Source organism: Danio rerio, chromosome 3, assembly GCF_049306965.1.
Source record: "Danio rerio strain Tuebingen ecotype United States chromosome 3, GRCz12tu, whole genome shotgun sequence".
NCBI lineage: Eukaryota > Metazoa > Chordata > Actinopteri > Cypriniformes > Danionidae > Danio > Danio rerio.
In genome coordinates, this window is record NC_133178.1 from 11,913,110 (window position 1) to 11,938,923 (window position 25,814).

The 25,814-nt window shown below is 35.2% G+C and overlaps 1 long non-coding RNA gene across 1 annotated transcript in view; it reads left to right on the forward strand.

The window, feature by feature from the left end:
• Positions 1-25,517, forward strand: part of LOC137490489 (uncharacterized) — a 43,749-nt gene extending 18,232 nt beyond the window's left edge. The window contains exons 2-4 of the long non-coding RNA XR_011010002.2: positions 2,660-2,749; positions 10,816-11,560; positions 23,007-25,517. This is a non-coding gene — a long non-coding RNA (uncharacterized lncRNA). The remainder of the gene's footprint in view (positions 1-2,659; positions 2,750-10,815; positions 11,561-23,006) is intronic.
• The last annotated feature ends 297 nt before the right edge of the window (positions 25,518-25,814 follow it).

Below are 25,814 nucleotides of genomic sequence, written 5' to 3' on the forward strand. Positions count from 1 at the left end.
AGAATAGTATAGTACAGTGTATAGTATAGTATATAGTATAGTATATTATATTGTATAGTGTATAATATAATATTGTATAATGTAAAGTATATGATATAGTATAGTATTATTAAGTATATAAAGTACCTATATCTGACACTGTAGACATTTACCTGAACAGATGTAAGTGTATAGGTCAGACAGCTGAAGTGTTGAAACTTGTCTTCACATTCACACTAATAACCTTTTTAATATAGAAAAGGGTATTTTCAGCTGGATTAGTCTCCATAAGGGTGTGTTTGGTAGCTAGGGAATTGTTGTGCTGTTGCTAAGAAGTTCTGACTAATTGTAGGCACTTTGTGTGGTTGCTAGGGTATTTTGTTTCCTTGGCTGTTTTGGCCAGTTGTTAGCATGCTGCGTGGTTGCTACTGTAGTTCATTGCTGTGTAGATCTCTGGCTGTTTTTACAACTTCTTAATGCATTGTGTGGTGGTTGCTACGCTGTTTCAGTCTATTGCTAAGGCATTGATGTGTTGTTGCTTTGATGTTTTGACTAGCTGTCAGTGTGTTGTATGGTTACTAAGGTGCCTGGTTATTAGAGTGTTCCGTGGTTGCTAGGGCCCCACTACATTGATTGACAAGTGACCCGAACAACATTGTGTTGTTGTTAAGGTATTTTGACTGGTTGCTAATATGCTCTTTTGTTGCTAGAAAGACCCATCTATCTATCTATCTATCTATCTATCTATCTATCTATCTATCTATCTATCTATCTATCTATCTATCTATCTATCTATCTATCTATCTATCTATCTATCTATCTATCTATCTATCTATCTATCTATCTATCTATCTATCTATCTATCTATCTATCTATCTATCTATCTATCTATCTATCTATCATCTATCTGTCTGTCTGTCTGTCTGTCTGTCTGTCTGTCTCTTACTATGGTGTTGTGTTGTTGTTGTTAAGGTGTCTTGACTGGTTGTTAAAATGTTCTCTTGTTGCTAGGGCACTAGGCAATTGTTAAGGTGTACTGAGTGTTTGCTTGCATGTACTATGTGGTTGCTTAGACATTGCTAATCTTTATGGCACAAGTTTTTTTGCACATGAAGTTCATTAGCTCTAATTAGGGTTATTAAAGTTAACTAAAACTAATACAATTGCAATTGGTAATTGAAAAACAGCTGGTATACACTCACTGGCCACTTTATTAGGTACACCTGTCCAACTACCTGTTACAACCGAGGTATGCAGAAGGGCATCTCTGAACGCACAACACGTCAAACTTTGAGGCTCGATTTCTGCTACAACATTCAGATGGTAGGGTCAGAATTTGGCGACAACAACATGAAAAGTAAGAATCTAAACTGCCTTGTATCAACAGTTCCGGCAGGTCATAAAGTGCAATTCATCTTAGACTGGTTACTTGAACATGACAATGAGTTCACTGTACTCAAATGGCCTCCACAGTCACCAGAACTCAATCCAATAGAGCACCTTTAGAGACCAAAATCTCTGAGGAATATTTCCAGCACCTTGTTGAATCTGTGCCATGAAAGATTAAGGCAGTTCTGAAGGCAAAAGGCGATCCAACTTGGTACTAGTAAGGTGTGCCTAATAAAGTGGCCGGTGAGTTTATGTATGTGTCTGTGTGTAAAAACGAAATAAAGAATAAAACGTAATTTTAAAATGCTCAGATGGCAGTTAGTAATATTGCGAATGAATTAAACTTATCATTTAAAGTTGTAGGCTGTTAAAATCCTATCTGACTGTATCATACACTTTTCATTGTATGTTCTGTCTGAGCACTGTACTCCACTTCCTCACAGTCAGCGTTGTGTTTATTGTGTGTTTATGCGCGAGTGAAAGAGCGTTGTGTCTGGAAGAGGAGCTTGTGTTTCCTCTGAGGAATGCTTGTATAATTAGATCCCTGCTGTCATGACAACCAAACTTGATTTTTAAGGGGGCCGAGACTAGTTCAGTTATAGAAACCTGAGTCAGTGTCTGCACGCGCACGCGCACACACACACACACACACACACACACACACACACACACACACACACACACACACACACACTCTCAGATAAGACACAAAAAACTACACATGAACTCTTATCAGAGCAGACATGAGAGTATATGTTCAACAGCCTTGGATTGTGAACTGTGAACTTAGAAAATACAGGTACCTTATATAATAATAATCACCTGTTTCTATTGTCTTAGAGGTTAAAGGGGTTTACTGTATGTAAGTTTATCTATCTATCTATCTATCTATCTATCTATCTATCTATCTATCTATCTATCTATCTATCTATATCTATCTATCTATCTATCTATCTATCTATCTATCTATCTATCTATCTATCTATCTATCTATCTATCTATCTATCTATCTATCTATCTATCTATCTATTTGCTGTTTGTTCAAACTACTTATTTAAAATGAGCCAAAACAACACAGGTCTTGAGGTTTTTTTTGTGGACAACTTAATTGTGTTATCTTTCAGTTCACTTCAATTTGTAAATAAGTTTTTTTTTTTTTACAGTGTATCCATCCATCTATTTATCTGTGTAATTACAATACAGTTTTGATTGAATTGCAGAGCTTATCACTATTTCCAGATGCTTTAATTACTACTGTTTTCTTACCATTGTCATTTTTATTTCGTTATAGTGAGAAAAGAGTGCTGCATGCATTTGGGGAAACTTCACTGTCAGCAATGTGGACTCCATCTGGATTTTGATGATTAGTATCGCCCCAGAGGTATTTCAAACTTCTTATTACTTTAAGTAGGACTACTCACTTACGGGGAAAACTCATAATCATGATCGTGATTATTTAAAAAATCCTTATAAGTTTGCCACATATATATATATATATATATATATATATATATATATATATATATATATATATATATATATATATATATATATTCTTTGTTGCCTTTTGTTGCTTGATTTAATAATGCTAAGCCCAATTGTATTTTATTTTTAAATGTTATTTCCGTTTAATAAATGTTGGGGTGGCAAAGTACATTCTAAAAATATTATATAAGTTAGACGAGAAGGTCGCTGGTTCGAGTCCCAGCTAGGTCAGATGGCATTTCTGTGTGGAGTTTGCATGTTCTCCTTTTGTTGGTGTGGGTTACCTCCAGGTGCTCCAGTTTCCCCCACAGCCCAAATACATGCATTATACTGTAGGTGAAATTGAATAATCTAAATTGGCCATAGTGTATGAGTGTGTGTGTGAAGGTGAGTGTGCATGGGTGTTTTCCAGTACTGTGTTGCCGCTGAAATATATGTCGCAATAGTTGGCGGTTCATTCCGCTGTGGCAACTTCTGAAATAGAGACTAAGCCAAAGGAAAAGGAATCACTCAATGAATAAAACATTATAAGCACAGTCAGCAGCAGGAATATAGCACACTGTCACTTTAAGAGCCACATGGATCCGATTTACTGTTACACATGCATTTTGTTCTCAACTCTTTACATTTATTTATTGCATACCAAGCAAGGGTTTATGTGAATAGTCACCATGTGCCATATATTGATACATTTATTATGTTTATTTTTGACCATTTATGCATGCAGATTAAGCTAAAGTACAACACAATACTATTATTAGTATTTGTAGAGCACGTTTCACAAGCTGACCAAAGTGTTTCACAATTTCATACTGTGACACGCACGCACAATTAAAACGCAGAATACAAAAAACACACCAACACTCTACATCATTAAGTCTACTAAGGGCACTAATGCAACTCAAAAGAGATGCGCTTTCAGCATTGATTAAAAATACTCAGAATCACAGGATCTAATGTTAAGAGCTGTTTAAGTTAGCAGATAACTTTTATAATGAAGATAACAAATGCGGACTGCTGGAAAGAAGATGAGATATGAGCCAAAATTAAAATCGAAAGTGAATTTCAATTATTAACACTGGCCTACTTCTCAGCGAAAAATCATATAAGAATACTATATTGGTACGTTGAATGTTCACTCAACTTAAAATTGTAAGGTAACTTGCTGCACAGCTTTTTTTGAGTTGATTCAGCTTTTAACCCAAGTTCTGCACTTGAATCAGTTTAAGTTCATTCATTCATTTTCCTTCGGCTTAGTCTCTTATTTTTCAGGGGTCGCCACACCGGAATGAACCACCAACTATTCCGGCATATGTTTTACGCAGCGTATGCCCTTCTAGCCGCAACCCAGTACTGTAAAACACCCATACACACTTATTCACACACACATACACTCATACACTACAGACAATTTAGTTAATCCAATTCACTTATAGCGCAAGTCTTTGGACTGTGAGGGAAACCGGAGCACCCTGAGGAAACCCACGCCAACACAGGAACTACATCCACACTGAAATGCCAACTGGCCCACCCAGAAGTCGAACCAGCAACCCTCTTGCTGCGAGGGGACAGTGCTAACCACTGAGCCTCAGTGTCACCCATCAGTTTGAGTCAACTAAAAAAGCTCTGCATTAATTTGCCTTACGATTCTAAATTTGGTTATACTGCAAAGTGCAGTTCACTAAATGGCCACCGGTGTCGCTAACAGCAAGACGTTATAAATTCAACGCTCTTTTAAAGGTGCAAAAAAAACAGCCTGTGCTGCAGTACAGATAATAATGAATGGAAAAAATCATCTTTCCCAAGCTTATGTGCCAAAAGCAATAACGAACAAACGGTTTACAGCCTTCTGATTCAGCGTATGACAAATTCGAACCCACTGTGGGTTATTTGACACCATGACATCCCAACCGCTGACTATAAACACATGAAAGAGTAACGTATATAAAAACTGCAGCCAAAGAATTATGAAGAAATGTGGTGAAAACCTGGAGGACTGCAGACTCCGTCATGTGTTGGACGAGCTCAAGTCAATGTGTGCTTACGACAGCATTAATCTGGCTTTGTGTGAGACTCGCGTGTAAGAAGAGTTTGTGAGGAATGTGTGATGTCCAGACAGAGAGCAGTTGTTTGACCTTTTTTTTTCCTTCCCTGGCCTGTGTCTGAATGGGGGAGCTGACGGTCATAAAGTGTGTACTAGAGCGCAGTAAACACTCGTGGTTCGTGTTTGTCAGTGTGTGTATATGTCTGCGTCTGTCCTGTAAACATTGCGCAGGTGTGACCCTCTTTGTATCCTTCTGACCCAATGCAACTGCTGACATCCTGTAAACGACATTCAAATGAAGGAAAATGAACAACGGGTGTAAAATAACCAAATCCATCAGTCATGTAGCAAGCTCTGTTTCTGATATTTTACTAATCACTGCATGCGTTTTGTAGCAGTTCCAAATGGAATGTCATGTTGTTCTGAACTGTTGACATCATATTCTAATTGTGTTCTAATATTCCATTTTTAGCACACACACATAAGCATGCACACATATTACTACACATATCTTTTTAAAATGTTATATATTACCAAATATATTCATATATATAAACAATATATGCATAATAATTCCCACAACGTATCTAATATTGAATATACTCACCGGCCACTTTATTAGGTACACTTGTCCAACTGCTCGCAAATTTCTAATCAGCCAATCACATGGCAATGCATTTAGGCATGTAGACATGGTCAAGGTGATCTGCTGCGAACCGAACTTCAGAATGGGGAGGAAAGATGATTAAACTGACTTTGAATGTGGCATGGTTATTAGTGCCAGATGAGCTGGTCTGAGTATTTCAGAAACTGCTGATCTACTGGGATTTTATATATATATGTATATAAATATGGACTATATAATATATATAGTAATAAAAGGGTGTACAAAATAAATAAATATGGTCTTCAAAATAAAATACGGTAACACTTTACAATATGATTGTATTAGTTAATGTTAGTTAATGCATTTATTAACATGAACAAACAATGAACAATAAATTAATAACAGTATTTATTATTGTTAGTTAACATTAGTTAATGAAAACAGTTATTCCATATTAGCTCATGTTAACTCAATGTTGAACTATGGCTAGTTCATAGTGTTGTTTGAACTTAGTTCATGTTAGTAAATTCATTAACTAACAATAATTAATATTATTATTGAAACCTTATTGTAAAGTGTCATCTACTGTAGGTGCATACAGTGATTTTTATTAGACAGCCATTTGCTCCATTCTACCAAAAATGTAATGTTTATTAAAAAAGTTAAATAAATAAAATACTGCATGTGTGAGTGTACTAGTGGTGTAACGAGTCACAAATCTCCCCATTCAGACCACATTATGTTTTTTAGTTACGAATTGGAACATATTTCAAATCAGCCGAAAAAGGGAGGAGACAAATGTCATTTGGTTTCCATTTATTACAAAAACAGTACTGCAAGACACTTTTGGTTTTAACAAACAGAACTTAAATCCTGTAATTTTATTTTTTTTAAATGAAGAAATAATCAGCTGAAAAAAAAAATTGTAAAATAATCAGTACTGTGAAAAATTCACAGTGACTACTACTGTTGCTGATAATGCTTAAATCTATAAATCTAACAGTATAATTTGTACAACCCATGTTTATTTTTTGTCTCAGTTTAAATAAGTTCAGTCAGTCACTCATAAAACTTCATGTTTCAGTGCGAGATGTGTCAATTTTAAAGAATTATTCAGTGGCATATTTTTGATGTCATTTGTCGCCCCCTATTGGTTAAATAATGTAATTGCTGCCTACAACTGAGCGTCAAGTTAAATGCATATGACAGTGACTTTAATCTTTACCATAACTATCAGTGGTTTTATCTTAACTATAAAGTTTTCCCAGTTCTTCTGTGTTATTAACCTAAAGACTGAATCTCGTTTTTGCGTTTTTTAAACACAGATTCGAATGCAGCGATTGGAAAAATTAATAATCATATGCAAATCACCATCATTTATTATTTATGTTGCGTAGGTGTTGAAACCCAGATCTTTCAATGATTAATCGTGAAGCTTACACTGAATGCATTAATGCAGGCTAAATAAGTAGTGACAGAAAACAACTTTAATAACCCAAGAAACCTGAATAACCTATCACGACTTCTTCCGTCATCATTATATTTTACAGGAAAGCCTAAATGCTTTCATACGTGTGATTTGAATGATGCGAGAGGCGATCTCTCTGCGATCGTTACAGATTAGTAAAGTAAAAACAAAATGTATTTATCCACGAGTGTCGAGTGTGTTCTGAACCATTGGTTGTGATCACAGATCAACCGTGATCCGGTACACTCCTAGAGTGTACAGTACACAATCCTGAAGTATAGCAACATGAACTAAAGCATTATATAAATGATTAATAATATAGTATTCAAAATAAATAAATACAGTATATAACATCAAAAACAGGACATACAGTTCATGTTTTAGACCAGTGGTTTTCAACTGGTTTGGCCGTGGGACCCACATTTTTACATGGTCATCAACCCACAGCCCAAATTTTTAGGAACTATAATAAAATTTTAGGAATTAAAATAATTTGTATTTATTTGTTAACATCCACAAGTAAGGACAGATAAATCATAAGAAAATCACCAAGACTTATAAATAAACAAGATTTTTTACTATTTTCATTTAACAAAATGTCTCAAATTATAGAAATATTACAAAGTAAAAATGACAAATGTTTGGTTTCTAAAAGTGCTCTTGTGAGAGCACATCACGACCAAGCGGCAACCTCCCGCTCTCCCTCAGGAAGCCAATACGAAAGTAACTAAAACTGCAATTCATCCGAAATTCCGCTAGTCCTGGCAGCTCCTGGCTCCAAAACAGAGCAAATTTCAATTGAGCCCACTGTTAGAATGGCCGACTTTACAGCAGAAAAAAAGGTGTTTACAGCCTGGTACAAAAAAAGATTTTGGTTAATACAGCTAATATTACCCTTCATGACAACTGTGAGGGTGGTGAATTTTTTTATAACTCATCCGTTTCCTTTATATTAAGTTATATTAAGTTTGCATAATTAAGGGCGTGGACACTTGAGTGACAGCTAGGTCTCGTTGGTCACCGTCACGTCCCTTCAGCTGAATCCTGCAGATTAGCCACTGAACTCTGCATATTTATCGTATTTCTGTGTTGTTTTATGTGGCTTTACACAGTCAACTGCCTTTTGGACTTGTTTCCTACAATTATTAGATGGCATGGCATGCTGAGTGAACTTAATTGTGCTCACAAACCATTCACGTGGCCTTCGTTTTCCATGTGAGTAAAGTTATATACTTATATACCATCTCTATATATGTATTTGTTTTATTTAAGATCATTTATCGTTTATATTTATATTTAGAGCTGTAATGCACTTCAGAATCTGACGGATTGATTAGCTGTAGGCTCTAGAACAGTCATCTGAAGCGTTGTCATACAGTGTTATGCTGGATTTCATCAATAGTCTTACAGTAACTAACACAGACTATATCTGAAGTGTTTGGAAGTAATTTGCGTTTTCCTCCTGTTGAAAAACGTCATAAGAACAATGTTTAGTGGCTCAATGTGTTACAGCAGTGTTTTTAAAAGTCTAAACACTTTATTGATATAGTGTACAACCAAGCACAAGTGGTCAGAATACAAGCGAGTCACAGGTGATAAAGTATTAAGCGTTCTCCCAAAGTAAAGTGTGTCTAAGCCTGGTCCAAGCTAAATGCCAGCTGGTGTCTGTAGCTCCGCCCACTCTCCGCCTCTTTGCCCTTGTTTGGTATCCCGCCGTGGGTGTGATGACGCGCGAATAAAATGGCGACGGTTGGCCGCGCCTACTTGTGGCTTCTTTTGCGCTCTTTAGAAACCTATGGGTGACGTCACGGATACTACGTCCATATATTTTACAGTCTATGATCACGACATATGACACACTGAGGTGTTAAGCCTTTTTTTATATGTAAATCCATACTTCACATATTCGGGGTCATACTTTCGCTTCGACATATTTGTTGCTATAATAGGCCTTTTTCACACTTCCTGGTTCCGGTAAGCGAAGCAGTGTACCACAACATCCGGTTTCAATGCGACGGAGCAAGAAAGAATGGCAGGGTCATCTCAGCGCTGTGATTGCTGCGTTCCCAGCTGCTCCAACTCAAAAACGACACTCTTACTTTAATGACCACGATCTCCCGAAAGACGAAGGACAGGGAAAATCATGGATGACAATATTAAAGGGGGTTGAATGCCGTTTCAAGTTATATGCGGGAGTACATTCTTATGCTGTATACACTTCAAAGCGGAGATTATTATGTTTCATTAAAGACTGGTGGTCTATGGTTTATTTTGACGAGTAATTATAATATAGACAAAACTCAAGTTAAGCTATCTGCCGTCCACAAACAAGTGCTCATCATGGTCATTAATCTATAAGCATGATTTATCCCTACATTGTTGTTATTTTGGAATAATAGACAGTTCATACAAATGCAAATCTCTTTTTTTAATTGGTTTGACAGCAAAATTATTTGTTTAGTCAGTTATATAATAAAGATAGTATACTTTAATGTGTTATTTAATGTGTTAATGTTTAAAATGTTATTTGCTGTTCTTTAAATAAATAATAAAAATGAATATTATCCACGAGTAGGAGCTAACGTGTTTCCAGACTTGAGAAAACCTCACGAGCATTAAACAACCTGTAATGTATTAACCGATAGCAACTCGCCTGTACAGCTACCTCGCCATTCACTATATCTGACTCTGAATTAAAAGGAAGGAGGGGGTTAGCACAGTTTACAGACGGGACTACTGACATAAAACTCATCCTGCTGCATGTTAAATAGCCAGGTTAATCTAGTTTACGAATGGCTTGAATGAGCAGATTTTATGCTGTTGGCTGTGCACCTTACTGGAACCTGACATGGCAAACGCTGTGTAAGACACGTTTTCTGCACAAACTCTGCAAATCGGTATCATCTTTTAAATGCTGTTTTATTAAGGCAGTTTTACACATTCACCGAACAACATCTTCCTGTCCAAATTATGGCAAAGTTGACCGTGAGAAAGTCATCCGCTGTCCCGAGGCTGTCATGTCTCTGCGACTCCTAGCGAACCCGGAAATATCGATACACTGCTTCGAAGGGCGCTTCCGGTGTTCAATTCCGCTGTGAAAAAGGTCTATTAAAAGAAATTTCACATGTCAAACGTACAGTTGTCGCTTGTGCATTTCAAAATAAAAGTCTTATATAAGCAAAATATGTTAAAAATTAAACATTTGTTGTTTTTTTGACCACAAACTCCTCGACCCACTGAAAATGTTCCCGCGACCCACCAGTTGAGAAACACTGTTTTAGACAGCTAGACAGATGTTTGTTTTTGACGGTATGATAACCTTGGATAAAAATAACACGGTATTGTGATTAATGTTCTATAATAAGCTCTATTTAAATGTCTGGGTAAAAAAACAAAACTCAACTTTTTTTCCCCATTGTACACAGTTTATTTTATTTTAAGAAATATTTTGGAGCAGTAGGCTAAATAATTAAAATAAATCATTGACTTCTGCTTTCTTCATTAGTTTCAAAAACACAGATTTCTTTACAACACAAAAAATACATTTAAAAGCCTCACATATACCTTGGGAATGGTATAACAAAACATTTTAGCTGTATTAAAACCTTTACTTAAAACTGCGGTAAACCTTAAAATCGTGTAGAGTGTAGAATCCTGAAGTACAGAGTGAATTAAAATAGCCTTCTGACAGCGAACGATCACATGCTGCCTTAGTTTATGAAACCCAGCATATGCAGGTGAGAATGAAAGAGTTATCAGATGAAACATGCGGGAGTGTCTCATTCTCTCTCTCTCTTTCTCTCTGTGTGTGAGTGTGTGTGTGTGTTTTATGACTCTTTGCAGTATAATTGCTCCCTGCCTCTTCCTGTGCTCCACGCTGATGGAGGGAGGGCTCAGTTTCTGACGTTATACAAATAGGAATTCCCTTCGCTTTGCTCTCATTCACTTTCACCCTGTCTGGCCCCCAGACGAACCCTCTCTCTCTCTGTCTCTCTCTTTCTCTTTCTCTCTCTCCTATATAAACACTCATAGCGTCTATACTGAAGCCGGACACTCCCTCTTAGACACAAGAGCTATATGGTTCCTGGAGAAGCACACACACATACAGAGAGACAGAGATCATCCAGGTAAGAGAGGCTACCATCATACTAATAGCATCTGCATGCACTTTCTGCACTAGGTGCTTATTTTCAGTGAAAAGTCAGCGTTCTGGAAACTTCTTCTAAGAGTTTCGAGCAGACCAGAGAGAGGAAAAGAGGGTCCGTACAGAGGAAAGGTCATCCGTAAATAGTTTCATTGAGCGACGGCGCGACATCTGTCAGCCAGACTTGAGCTCGGGCCGGCGGAGGTCATAAAACGCGCTCTCAAAACAAGGATGAAAAAAAATGCTCAAACATTCTTCTCATTGTTCTCAAGTCTCGGAAGACCGTGCCAGACGCTGCACAGCCAAAACAACTTTCGGAGGAAGGAGGAGGAACATAGGGAGAAGGAAAAAAAACGAGCTAAAATGTGTGACAAAAACTGAAAGGCCAAGCCGGGAGTGATATTAGACGACTGGAGAGCGCTATGAGATCACAGCAGCCCGCAGGTGATTATTCATCGCGTGCACAGACACAGTAAGACCCAGAAATCTGATATAACCAAGCGTATTATATACAGACATATTGTGTGGAAGATAATAGTAGTGGCATTAGTGTGATGGTTAGAACTGCGAAGTATTGTAAAATGCAAATACTTGTCTGCTGCTTTGAAAATGTGTCAATATAAGTCTTTATTGTCAAATATGTTTTAGTATAAGCATAATAAGTGATTTGTTACTTTACTGAGAAAGTGAGTAAACCCATTGTAACTTGGAACTGTTAAGACCTAACTTTATTTTATAATTAAGCACTGTCATTTGCTTAATTTTAGGGCAACAGGTTTACTCACTTTTTTAAGTAAGGTCAACTAATGGCATTAAAAGCAAATGGGTTATCTCACTTTTTTTAGTCTGGTTGCTTCACTGTAAAATACATTGCTCATTTAAATGTTTAAGTTGAACCAATTTACCTTTACAAGTCATTTTAACTTAGATCAATGAGGCTGACTTAAAACATCAAGTTTAAATTTGTTTAACCTAAAAAGTAAGTTGAAACTGAACTAACTTTCTAAATTAGGTTAAAGTAACTTAAAAACATCTGTTGATATGACTTTTAACTATGTAATTTTTTATATTGTAATAAATTGTGTAATGTTTTGACTTACAGTAACTTAATTTTTGTAGTTATGCACATACTGTAGTTAATTTACTTAATTTCAGGGCAACAGGTTTACTCTTATAAGGAAAGTCAACTACTTGCTTCAAAAGCAATGGGTTATCTCACTTTTTAGTGCGGTAGCTTCACTGTAAAATACGTAGCTCATTTAAATGTTTAAGTTGAACCAATTTAACTTTACAAGTCATTTTAACTTAGATCAATTAAGCTGACTTGAAACATCAAGTTTAAATTTGTTTAACCTAAAAAATTAAGTTAAAACCCAATTAACTTTCTAAATTAGGTTAAAATAACTTCAAAACATATGTTGACATGGCTTTTAATCATGTAATTTTTTTAGTGAAGTGAATTGTGTAATATTTTGACTTACAGTAACTTAATTTTTGCAATTATGCACATAGAAAAAAAAAGTTAAAACCCAATTAACTTTAAAATATGTTGCCATGACTTTTAATTATGTATTTTGTTTTTTGTATATTTTGACAACTTCATTTTCTAATTATGCACATAGTTAATTTACTATTAATATTTGTATAGTGTCTAAACTATAAAAAGTTATTGATTACTTTAAAGACGTTCATAAACCCACCGTAACTTGGACTGTTAAGACTTAACATTTACAATCATGTACAGGGTTCGTTTACTTTGTTTTAAGGCAACATGTTTTAAAAAAGTCAACTAATCCCTTCAAAAGCAATGGGTTATCTCGCTTTTTTTAGTCTGGTTGGTAGTAAATTGTGGAATATTTTGACTTAATTTTTGTAATTATGCACATGGTTTGTTTACTTTATTTTAAAGCAACAGGTTTACTCACTTTTTTAAAGTAAAGTCAACAGGTTTACTCACTTATTTTAGTCTGATAGGTAGTAAATAGTGTAATATTTTAACAAAATTGTATTAATTATGCACATAGTTCATTTACTCTATATTTGTGAGATTTAGAGATTACTTTATTTTAAATTTTGTAAACCCACTGGAAATGTTAAGACTTAATATTTATGATCATGCACAGGGTTCGTTTACTTAATTTTAAGACAACAGGTTTACTCACTTTTAACTAATTACTTTAAAAGCAAAGGGTATACTCACTTTTTTAAGTAAAGTCAACTAATGGCTTTAAAAGCAATGGGTTTACTCACTTTTTTAAGTAAAGTCAACTAATGGCTTTAAAAGCAATGGGTTTACTCACTTTTTTAAGTAAAGTCAACTAATGGCTTTAAAAGCAATGGGTTTACTCACTTTTTTAAGTAAAGTCAACTAATGGCTTTAAAAGCAATGGGTTTACTCACTTTTTTAAGTAAAGTCAACTAATGGCTTTAAAAGCAATAGGTTTACTCACTTTTTTAAGTAAAGTCAACTAATGGCTTTAAAAGCAATGGGTTTACTCACTTTTTTAAGTAAAGTCAACTAATGGCTTTAAAAGCAATGGGTTTACTCACTTTTTTTTAGTGTGGTAGGTTGTAAATTGACTAATATTTGTTGTGTATAAAATTGTTTAACACTATGTAGAAGGGAAGTTTAGTATATAATACACATGTAATACTTTATAGTTAGAATGCAAAATATGATCTTTAAAAGTGTTTAAATTAAGAGACAATAGAAAAGTACATGGTATAGAAGATAATAGTACAGTAGTGAAGTGTTATGTGCTACAAATCTCTTAATATGATATGCAAATGCAAATAAGCAAGTATATATATACTAAAAACAGACAAGTTGTTTGGTTTGTATAGTGTATACTGCAATGAAGTAGTGTGGTAGACAGTAAATGGTGTAATAACTGTGAAGTGTATGAACTTATATAGTTTAGTATATAATACAGTTTATCAAAGCATGCATGGTAATACTGACAGAGCTAATCTTACAAAGTGTTTTACGACATAGTGTATACAGCACTATAGATAATACATGAAGTCCCTCTTAGTACATTGTGTACTGTGTAGTATATTAAAATGCATTTTAGTGTATATTATAGTTAAGTATGTAGTCTGGTTGGTGTTACATGTATGAAACTGTGTAACATTATATACTGTATGTTGTTAGCAAATTTAGTATATAAAAACCAAAGCATGCACAGAGACATCTACTGTTCAACTAAATACAATTCAGCTTTATTTGTATAGCGCTTTTACAATGTAGATTGTGTCAAAGCAGCTTCACATAAATGGTCATAGTAACAGGATCAGGGTAGTTCAGTTTATAGTGTTTAAGTTCAGTTCAGTTTAGCTCAGTTCAGTGTGGTTTAAAATCATTACTGAGAGTCCAAACACTGAAGAGCAAATTCATCGATGTGTAGCTCTACAGATCCTGAACCATGCAAGCCACTGTTGTACTGCTTACTAGAAAAGTACACAGTACAGAAGATAATAATACAGTGATGAAGGGTTTGGTGCTATAAATATTTTAGTGTGATGTGCAAAAATGTGTGAAGTATACTAAAATGAAAGTATTTATAGTGGAAGAGACAAGCATTGTATAGTATATAGTGTACACTACAGTGAAGTATGTAGTCTGGTAGATAATAATTGAGTAACATTTGTGACGTGCTCTGTAAAAATCGATTATACTGTAAAAAATACTGTTTCGCACAATTGATTTGTGTTGAGACAACATGAAGGAATTACAGTAAGTTAACGTAATTTGTATTTACAATTTTACGTGGATTGAACATAGAAACTCAAGAATTGTGTTGTTTCAGCTCATTTTAAATATGTAGTTTGAACCCACTGGATAAACCCATTGCATTAAAAGCAGCAAGTTGAGTTTACTTTAAAAAGTGAGTAAAACCCATTGACTTAACTTAATTTTTATAGTTATGCCTACTATTTGTTTACAGATTTGCTCGCTTTTTTAAGTAAAGTAAACTAACAGTGTTTTACAGTGTGTGTAAGACTGTAACATTATAAATATTTGGGAACTTTAGTATATAATAAACCAAAGCATGTAGCATGAAACTCTAGTGTATGATACAAGTGTGTCGTATAATATAGTGCATAGCACAGCATGCTAAAATGTACAGCACACTTTACAACATGTGTTTTTGCTACTGTAGAATTACAATTATAGTTTACTGTAAGTAGTATCGAACAGTGTTACATTATAGAAAGTACAACAGTCTAGTGTGTAAGTTTTAATCGTGATATTCTGTAGCTTGCAATAAGTTGATAGGGCAGGATATGATACTGCAAAAAGAGAAGTGCTTTATAGTACATGTTATAGTGAATTACATACTGTGGTGTACGGGAAATTATTCAAATGAAAACAAAAAGTAGTAAATTGTGTCGTTTTGCGAACGATGTTACATTAAATGCTGTAATATTGAAGCGTCTAGTCTAGTGCCACAATGTTCTAGGGTGTAAATACTTTCACATAAAATAAAATGTTCAGTATACCATAGTTAAAAAGGACAAACAGCAAATCGTTTTAAGTGTGTTTTATAGTATGTACGCTGTAAAATTATTAATGACAAAATGCAAGACAACAGATATTTGTTTGTTCAAATCAACTCAATTTTTTAACTTATGCAAAGTTTAACGTCATATTTTAGTCAGTTTGACTGATGTAAGTTGAGATGACTAGAAAATTTCATTTGTTTCAACTTAAAAAATGTAGGCAAGATTTTTACAGTATAGTAAGTTGTCTGCTGTCTGTTTGTACTGCACAATACAAGTAGGTAATATATATATATATATATATATATATATATATATATATATATATATATATATATATATATATATATATATATATATATATATATATATATATATATATATATATTACCTACTTGTATTGTATTGTGTGTGTATATATATATATATATATATATATATATATATATATATATATATATATATATATATATATTGAAATTATTATTATTATTTGCTGTCAAAGTTAAAGTAAAACAGTTATTAGAGATTAGTTATAAAAACTATTATGTTCAGAAATGTGTTGAACAAATCTTCTCTTCGTTAAACAGAAATTGGGAAAAAATAAACAGGGGGGCTAATAATTCAGGGGGGCTAATAAATCTGTAATAATGTATATTACCTACTTGTGTTGTAATATATATAGCAAGTGTTTAAAAAAATAAAACTAGTACATTGTGAAGTGTAAAACAGTGTTCAACTATATACTATAGTACCAAACTAGTGTTTGTTATGTGTAGTGTGTAATGAAAAAAATGTGCAGTGTTTACAGAACGCTAACTGTATTATTAGTAGTATATTCTGTAATATACAGTGCAAGTATGTAATATAATTAAGAGCAGAGCACAATACAGTACAATACCATATATTAATGTAAAAAATACTACTAGTATAGTACATAAGTAGAGTTTTCGTGAAATATTACTGTATTTTAGCCAAATTTCAAGTGCTCAAAGTACTATAAAGTAAATTTTGTAGTATTGTGCAGTGTATAAAGAGTGTTAATATAAAATATACAATGCACTATAGTCAAAAAGACCTGTTATATATACTAGTGCAGTACTATAAACACAATGTAAAGGTGGTGGTATTGGCTAAAGTTTTGTTCTAGTCTTTCAAAGACAGAAATGCCAAAAAAATAAATAATCTTATCTCAAAAACCGGAAGGGTTAGAACTCGGGCCGCCAGCAGCATTTGACAGTATATAGTGAACATTTGATTGAAGATTGCACTGTAGTATATAGTTAATTGTAAAAAAGTACTACATAATACACAGTGGTATCGTATATTGTATAATAAATGATTTTGTAATGCTCGTTTGCTCTAATAAAGGATCAAATGAGACACAGGGAACTAAAAAACAGGCTTGTCTGCTACAGGCATTAGGTAACACGTGTGCATTATTGCTGTATTTGCTGCTGAGTGTTTTCTCCATGGCCTCTGTGCTGAAGTTAATGGCTGCTGAGGGCATAAGAGTATCTGGAGTAAAGTTACACACACACACACACACACACACACACACACATTAGCAGGAGAACCGTGAGCTGTGTGAATTCATGCAGTTTTTAGAAAGGAAGGAGCACCTTGTTTTCCTCTGCAGTAAAAACGCCAATGCTGATTATGCATTTGCTGTCATTCATGTCAGTTTGGAGTTTGAAGAATGAAGTTTGCAGATAAATAAGATGCACACAGAGTCCCACGGGGCAGGGTGGAGCACTGTACGCTTATAGCTATTAATGCCATCAGAGGCTGTCTGGTTGGATTTCTGCTGAGTCATTAATTATGTTTAATCATCTACTCTGTTTAGGAGTAGTACAATGGCACATTTTACTTTAAGCAGTAACACTTTACAATAAGGTTATATTAGTTAATGTTAGTTAATGCATTTACTAACATGAACAAACAACAATACATTTATTAGAGTATTTGTTCATGTTAGTTAACATCGGTTAATGAAAATACAGTCGTTCATTGTTTGTTCATGTTAACTCACGGTGCATTAACTAATTTTAACAAGCATGAATATGGATTTTAATAATGTATTAGTAAATATTGGACTATGATTAATTTTGTTTAAGCTTATGTTAGTTAAATATATTAACTAAAAAAAACTCATTGTAAAGTTTGACCGTTTAAACAGTGTCAGTTTTTAATCTGATAATACAATAAATATTATTGTTAGTTATATTTAATCATCTTTAATATTATATAAATGTTAAGTTACATTAAATATATATATATATATATATATATATATATATATATATATATATATATATATATATATATATATATATATATATATATATATATATATATATATATATATAATATTTAATCATCTACTGTTTGGGAGTAATAAAGCGGTACAGTTCAGTTTAAAATATGTCAGTTTTTAATCTGATCTGATATGAATTCAATTAAACTGAATTATTAATTAGCATTAAACAAATATTTACAAATGTATTTAAAATTATATTTTAGGGGTTGTTTTACTCATTTTTGGTCACTGAAAAAAAAATGATTCAAAGATAATTCCTTAGATTTACTACATTTGTTAACGTTAAATGGTTGTAAAATATTTATTTGGGTTGAATTTACACAAGCAAATGAAACTAAACATTACTAAATTGAATTTATTTGTTTAAATTCATCCCGAATAAATTGTTTGCATACACTTACCTTAAAAAATGTAGTAAACCCAATGAACCATTTTTTTTTGTGTATAACATCAGTAGTGCTAAAATTAGCGACTGCCTCTTTCCATTAAGACTAAGCTAACCAATTTGCTTGTTAAGTGGTGACATGGTGGTGACGTATGTCCCGGGTCCAAGCTCCCACTCATTTGAATTGAGAAAATATTTGTTTATGATCACTTAGGGTGCTTTCACACCTGTGAATCGATTCAGTTGTTCCTAAACAGAGATTACAAATGTTACATTGTTGCTCTTTGCTCTTGGAGCGGTTCGCTTTCACACTGCAAAGTTTCTAATCGGACCAAAAGAGCTAAAAAAAAAAGTCACATGCGAGTAAACTCTCCTCACATTGGTCAGTGTCAGGGTTTATTTTGCAGCGTCCCGCTCAGCTGTCAGGAGAGGTGGTGGTTTGGTGGTGATTGACAGGGTGCGCGCGCGACGTGTCTGAGGAGAGACGCGGTGGGGAGGGGTGAGAAGGGTGCGCGACAATGCCTATTTGCGGACCGGGAGGGAGACGCAAGATTACCGGGAGATCATCACTCGTTTGCGGGCATCCGGAGACTCGCGAAACTTCCCGCCCTACTCATAATTCTCTCTTCATATAGCCGCAAGCCTATTACATATCCATAAAACACTGTGATATAACCGCGCTCGGATCGGATCGCTTTCTCACTGCAATCGAACCGCTCCAGGGTTCGTTTCAATCGAGCCGAGACCATCTCATTCAAGCGATCTCGGAGCGATTACTTTGGCGCGGAACAGAGCGCGATTGCCCTGTTAACATATGCCAATCGAACGGCGCTAACTGGGCAATCGAGACACGTTCCGAAACAAAAGTGTAGGTGTGAAAGCACCCATAGTGTACACAACAATCTCTTGCTGCATCACAAATACCAAAATTTTAGCAATTTATAAAAAATTGAATCACTTTCTGGCCATCTGATATTAGGCATGGACATATATAATGCAATCTTGATTAAACAGTTTATTCATTCATTCTTTTTCGCTTAGTTCCTTTATTAATCAATGGTCGCCACAGCAGAATGAACCACCAACTTATCCAGCATATGTTTACGGGGCGGATGCCCTTCCAGCTGCAACCCATCACTGGGAAACACCCAAACACTGTTGCATTCACATACATGCAATACGGCCAATTTAGCTTATTCAATTCACCTATGGCGCATGTCTTTGGACTGTGTGGAAATCCATGCCAACACGGGGAGAACATGAAAACTCCACACAGAAATGCCAACTGTCCCAGCCGAGGCTTGAACCAGCATCCTTCTTGCTGTGAGGCGATCGTGCTACTCACTGCGCCACCATAACCCAGTTTTTATGGGCTGAATTTAAACAAACAAATTAAGTTTACTTGCTAAGTTTAATTTGTGTCTTTAAATTAAATTTAAGATTTTACAGAAATTCATTTTTGTAAAAATATTTAGTTATTTAAAAATAATAATAATATATTAGTAAAATAATATATTAAATATTAATACAAAAATAATAATGTAAAATATTTAGATTAATATATTTGTGTTGCGTTACAAGAATGAGGCCTACCTAAAATATTATAAATAAATATATAAGTAAATATACATGTTTGTATTTTAGGTAATATTTGTTAAAACAGCAGAAAGGATAAGCATTTAAGTGAATATGCTGCATTTTTACCACCTCACAAACGTCATGCAGACATTATAGACCACTTTGAGGAATGTAAACAATAACAATGGTCCTAATGTATTTCCTGACTTACATTTTTAATTTTCAAATAGTTCCAAAAAATCCAAAAAGATCCACATATTGATAAATAATGTTTTGATAGCTGATTTAACATGAAACGTGATTGAATTTTCTCTTGTTACAGTTATGATATAGTATGATAACAAGCAGGATGTGTTCAAAAGCCAATGACATCAGCACATTGAAATGGTCTATACTTATAGGACTAAAAACCTTTACCAGAACTCGAATTAAACGACTAAATTCGAAGAATGCACTTTGAATGCAGCGAAAAGTATTATAAACAATCCATCTCATGTAATGATCTCTTACCCTCCGGAGGAAGATACAGAATCCCTCAATGCAAGTGAAACAGCATTAAAAATCTGTCGATCTGGAAACAGTAGAACACTAATCAGTAATGCGCTTCTCTGTGTTTTTATTTGCATGTTTTTAATTCTTTACTGTATCAGGCTATGCTCAAATGCTCATGAGTGCACGAAGAATTAAAGTATACAAACAAATAAACAAACATAATGAGATAAATGCAAATTCTGATGTCTCAATGAATATTTGTCAAAACACCAGACAAAATGTGTGTATTATTGTACTGGTTAAACATTCATCCTCTCCCCATCACAAATGCCATGTAAAACATTACAAATAAGCAAATATTATGAATAAATAAATAGACTTTTTCAATATATGAATTGTTATATGTTTAAAAAAAGAGTATAAAATAAGTAAAAAGTAAAAAAAACACCCATTCTTGTGTTCGTGTTTTTGATCCACTTCAAATTTTGACTACTAATCTATGTTTATTTTTTTATTATTTTATATATATATATATATATATATATATATATATATAATATAATATATATATATATATATATATATATATATATATATATATATATAATTTTTTTATATGTATTATATATTAAATATTATATACTGTTTATTTTTTTTTCCCAGTACTGATTGGTGGCTAGAAGGACATACGCTGCGTAAAACATATGCTGTAAAACTTGCCGGTTCATTCCACTGTGGCGACCCCTGAAAAATAAGGGACTAAGCCAAAGAAAAATGAATGAGTGGATATTTATTTATTTATATTTTATATATATACTTATTATGGCATCACGGTGGCTCAGTGGGTAGCACAATCACCTCACAGCAAGAAGGTCGCTGGTTCTTGCCTCAGCTGGGTCTGTTGGCATTTCTGTGAGGAGTTAGCATGTTCTCCCCGTGTTCGCACAACCCCCCCCCAATCCCCTTAACCCCAGTTTAAAGACATGGTATAGGTGAATTGGGTAAGCTAAATTGTCTGTAGTGTATGAGTGTGAATGGGTGTGTATGGATGTTTCCCAGCGATGGACTACAGCTGAAAGGCCATCCGCTGCACAAACATATGCTGGATAAGTTGGCGGTTCATTGCGCTGTGGTGACCCCTGATTAATAAAGGGACTAAGCTGAAAATAAAATAAATAAATGAAATATATATTTATTAATATTATTATTATTTTACTGGTCATATTAATATGTATGCACACACACACACACACACACACACACACACACACACACACACACAACACAAACACACACACACTAAATAGGCCTAAATTTGTGCATCCAATCCTACATCCACATTTTTTAAAAGCCCTGATATCTGATTACCTTCAGCATCTGAACGGGAAATCAAATTTGCTGTCAGCTATACGGATCTGGTGTACAGCAGAGCAAATTGGATATTGCGGGTATTTTTTCCCCTCGACCCCTAAAATTAGCTGCAACACGTCAGGATGAAAGTGTGATTTCTCATCATGAGGACAGCCGTAAAAAGTCTTTCCTGCTCGTTTTTTTTCCTCTGCGAGGTGTAACCGCATCGCCTGCATCCCGCCAGACACCGTCATTAGACAGAGGAAAGACTGAGATCACTGGAGAAAAAGAACAACTGCGGCTTCAATCTAGGGGAGAAAAGAAAAAAAGCTGAAAGGAAAGATCTGATGGAAAATATTAATGGGCAGAGATCTTCCCGTTCGTAAGGCGTCACTTCATCAGGTCTAGATTGAGCTGGGCGGATGATTTCAAGCGTTTGAGGATCAGGAAAACACATCAGATGCCCTTCAAAAGCAATAGTCGCTCCTAATGCTTCATTTCAGTCGCTCTTGGAAAGGCGCGTTTGTGTGGAAAATGCATAATGATGTTTTGAGATGGAAAAACATCATGCTTTAAACTCCTTCGCAGCTTTTTTTGCAGCTGGTCATTTGAGTTCAGCCCTGACTTGGGTGTGGAAGTGATATTGAAAACGTCTGAATATTATGCACAAGACTTTTATGTGTAAATAGAATAGATAGTCGATTCTGTTCTAATAGACTTTGGATAAATAAACATTTGGTGACTGTAAAATGCCGAAAATTATATTGTAAGTGCACTAAATGTCACCAAATCACTAATTGACTCCAAATTTTAAACTCTTTTACTTGTTTAAAAACAAACCCAGGCTCATTCTGAAAACGTGCCCCTGTATACATTTCTGGAGAGCGACAACTACATCCCAGGAGCTACATTTTTTGTAGTTTTTGTTTTTGCGAATCTGCTTGAGGCCGCTGTGTACGCTTTTTCAGACCACAAATTTCTCTCGCGAGTGCCATTCGTGCCTGATGTTCTCATGTAAACCCACCAGAGATCTCTGTCGACTGACTCACTGATCAATTGACACACCCTCCTCCTTCCCTAAACCCAACCAATAGTGTTTTCAAAAGCAATGATTGACCCACCCACCCACTTCCCTAAACCCAACTAACATTTTTAAAAAGCAATCCAGAAAAAGAAAAGCTTTCGTCTGATTTTTACGACATTTTACCAAATTCTCATTCTGTTATTTACTTGTTTATTTTATCTTTTGGCTTGTGTTTTAGTTTAACCGGCTTTCTGGGACTGTTCTTTGCTGGACTCAAACCTCATCGCCGCAGTCAACTCCTCTCTGCATCTCAAGTCCGCAGATGCTACTGGACAAACTGGTAACAGAGGGAAAGCCATCTATATGGAGGTAACAGGCTAGCTGGTAAGCGTGAAAAGGAACAACGTCATACCGGCCCGTAGCATTCGTTTTAAAGATGAAATGCAGCCATACATACTTCGGTCTACATCAGGGATGTCAAACTCAATTCCTGGAGGGCCACACCGAAGGCGGTGACAGCGTCAAAGTTCGCTCTGGCCGCCCTCACTACAACGCTGTCTGTCTTCACAGCTCCGGCGGCAAGACCATCAAAATTCTTGCAGCAAAATCAGTAACTTAAATTCCCGCGTGAAGAAACTTGATTTCTAGCATGAATATGTTGTGCGCCTTTTATTAAATGCATTTAACAATGAAAGACCAAGTTGCTGTGTGTGCTGTGGCTTTGCTCCACTTATCTAATATGTCCAAATGTCTGAAATATACTGAGGCAGCAATACTCGTTTGTTATAGTTAGCATGAGATTCCCAATTTAAAAAAACATAGATACCATAAATGCGCATTAATAATTTGCCAGTAACTTTTTTATTTGTGTCCCTTTAAGAAAACATTGTAAATAACTGGAAATCTGGCAACCGCAATATTCAAACCCTTGAGAACAACTGTGGTCGGATCCAAAGTTCACAGGGCTGTGTTCTCTAGAATCCTCTTTATTGGTGGACTTCTACATTCGGATTAGTTGCCGCCGAACTGCGTCATAACTCAATGCCATAAATTTAACTTGATTTCAGCTCTCCTTGATGCACACACTGGCGAAGACGCGCCACTCTATGCCACTTATCGCCGCAGCTCCCATTGGAAGTTTATTACTTCCGGCTACTTTGACGCTCTTTCCGCCTTCAGTGTGAAAGCACAGTAACACTACTTCATATTAAATGAAATTTATATTCTCAATGTTTTGGAGAAATACTAGAAAATATATTTTGTTTAGATTATTAGCATAAAAACCGAAGTTTAAGTGATTGTAAGTGTGTTTACTGGCTTTTCAAAACAAACTTCTCCTATACTTTAGAGTTTTTTGGTACCTTTTTCTGTCACAAATTAAGAAATGATCCTTACTACTTAATATTTTCTGCAAAACAATGGTCAAATATAAAAAAATACACAGTTTTCCAACAGTAAGTAGGGTAAAAATGGTTATAAAGTCCACATGAACTGAATTTGCTAAGACTTTTGTTTCAGTATGTTGATGTACTTCTAAATGAAAAAGAAGATTGAGTAGTAGGCGGTGCTTTCAATTTTGCACATCATAAGAGGGGCGTGGCTAAGAATATTGTTGCTGAAACAAATTGACAGGACCGATACTCCAAACCCAGAAGCAACTGCTCAGGCTTTGATTGAAGATTACCAAATAGGTTAACTGAATAAACTAAATTGGCCATAGTGTATGAGTTTGTGTTCGAATGAGACAGTGTATGGGTGTTTCCCAGTACTGGGTTGTGGCTGGAAGAAGTCCGCTGTGTAAAACATAAGCCAGAGTTGTTGTCGGTTTAGTCCATCGTGGCGGAATCAGGGATTAGAGCTGAAGGAGAATGAATGAATGAATGAATGAATGAATGAATGAATGAATGAATGAATTTTGATTTCACACAGACATTAAACAGGTGAAAGACAGCCAAACTAAACACTACTTCATGCATTTAAGACACTTGCTTTGACTTCAAATGCATTTATTATTGTGCCATAACTTGTTTTAATAACTGTTTTCGGGGCTTGTGCGTGTCAACCAGACACGCACACTTCCTCTGATCAGCATCTAAATGACTGTCTGTCACACTCAACTGCAGACTCTCGACTTACTGGGGGAAAACCTGATGAAAAAAAAAACTGCGCCACAAACCCTCAGTAATGGAGGTCTTTGTTTCGAGCTGCCGAGTTTATTTGCAGGAGATTTTTTATGCAAAGACATCAACATAACGCTGTGGGTTTACGTAAGCTAGGAGTTCCCCTGCGTCTGGACTTATTCAAGACTGACATTAGTATTGACAACTGGAACTGGAACGATTATGTCGACGGGTTACGATGCTGTAAAAGTTCCTTCGTAAATGTTTAGAGGGGAAACAGTTTGAAGAGAATGCGGAGTGACACGTTACAACTGGAAAATGTGTTTCAGAAAAAAAACTCTAAATTAATGTAGGAAAAATTGCCGTAATGGAGTTGAAATGGAGAGCAAATGGAGAAGGATTTTCTACTGTTGAACCAATCTCAAGAATCTACCTTCAGAAGATCACAAATTTTGCACCAAATGCTATCTAGACTGATTTTACAGACTCTTGCTCTGTCAATACTAGTCTCATTTCCATCTGTTTTAGGAGATATGAGGCTGATATACAGTTTCAGTCTGTTAAAACGAGTGTCTGCTCCTCTGGGTCTTGAACAAGTGGTCACACAAGATATACTTGATATTCTCCACAGGTTGCGTCTGACTTTTGTCTCTTTAAATTTTACTTCAGATAAGACACGGGGTTCTGAACAGAGCAGCATACTTGCAGTTTTTTGCAGGCTCTCTTAGCGGACTGCACGTCTTTCTGACCTCATTTCAATCTGTCATTGAAAAGCTATTTTTATAAGTCCACAGGAAGCCCAGTCACCCAGACGCTAGGAGAAGGAGGAGCCGCAATGACCACAGACTACAGTACATGATAAAAACACGAGGTGCCCTTGGAAGACCCACAAACATGCATTTAGCAGTCTGACTTGCTTTCTTCCA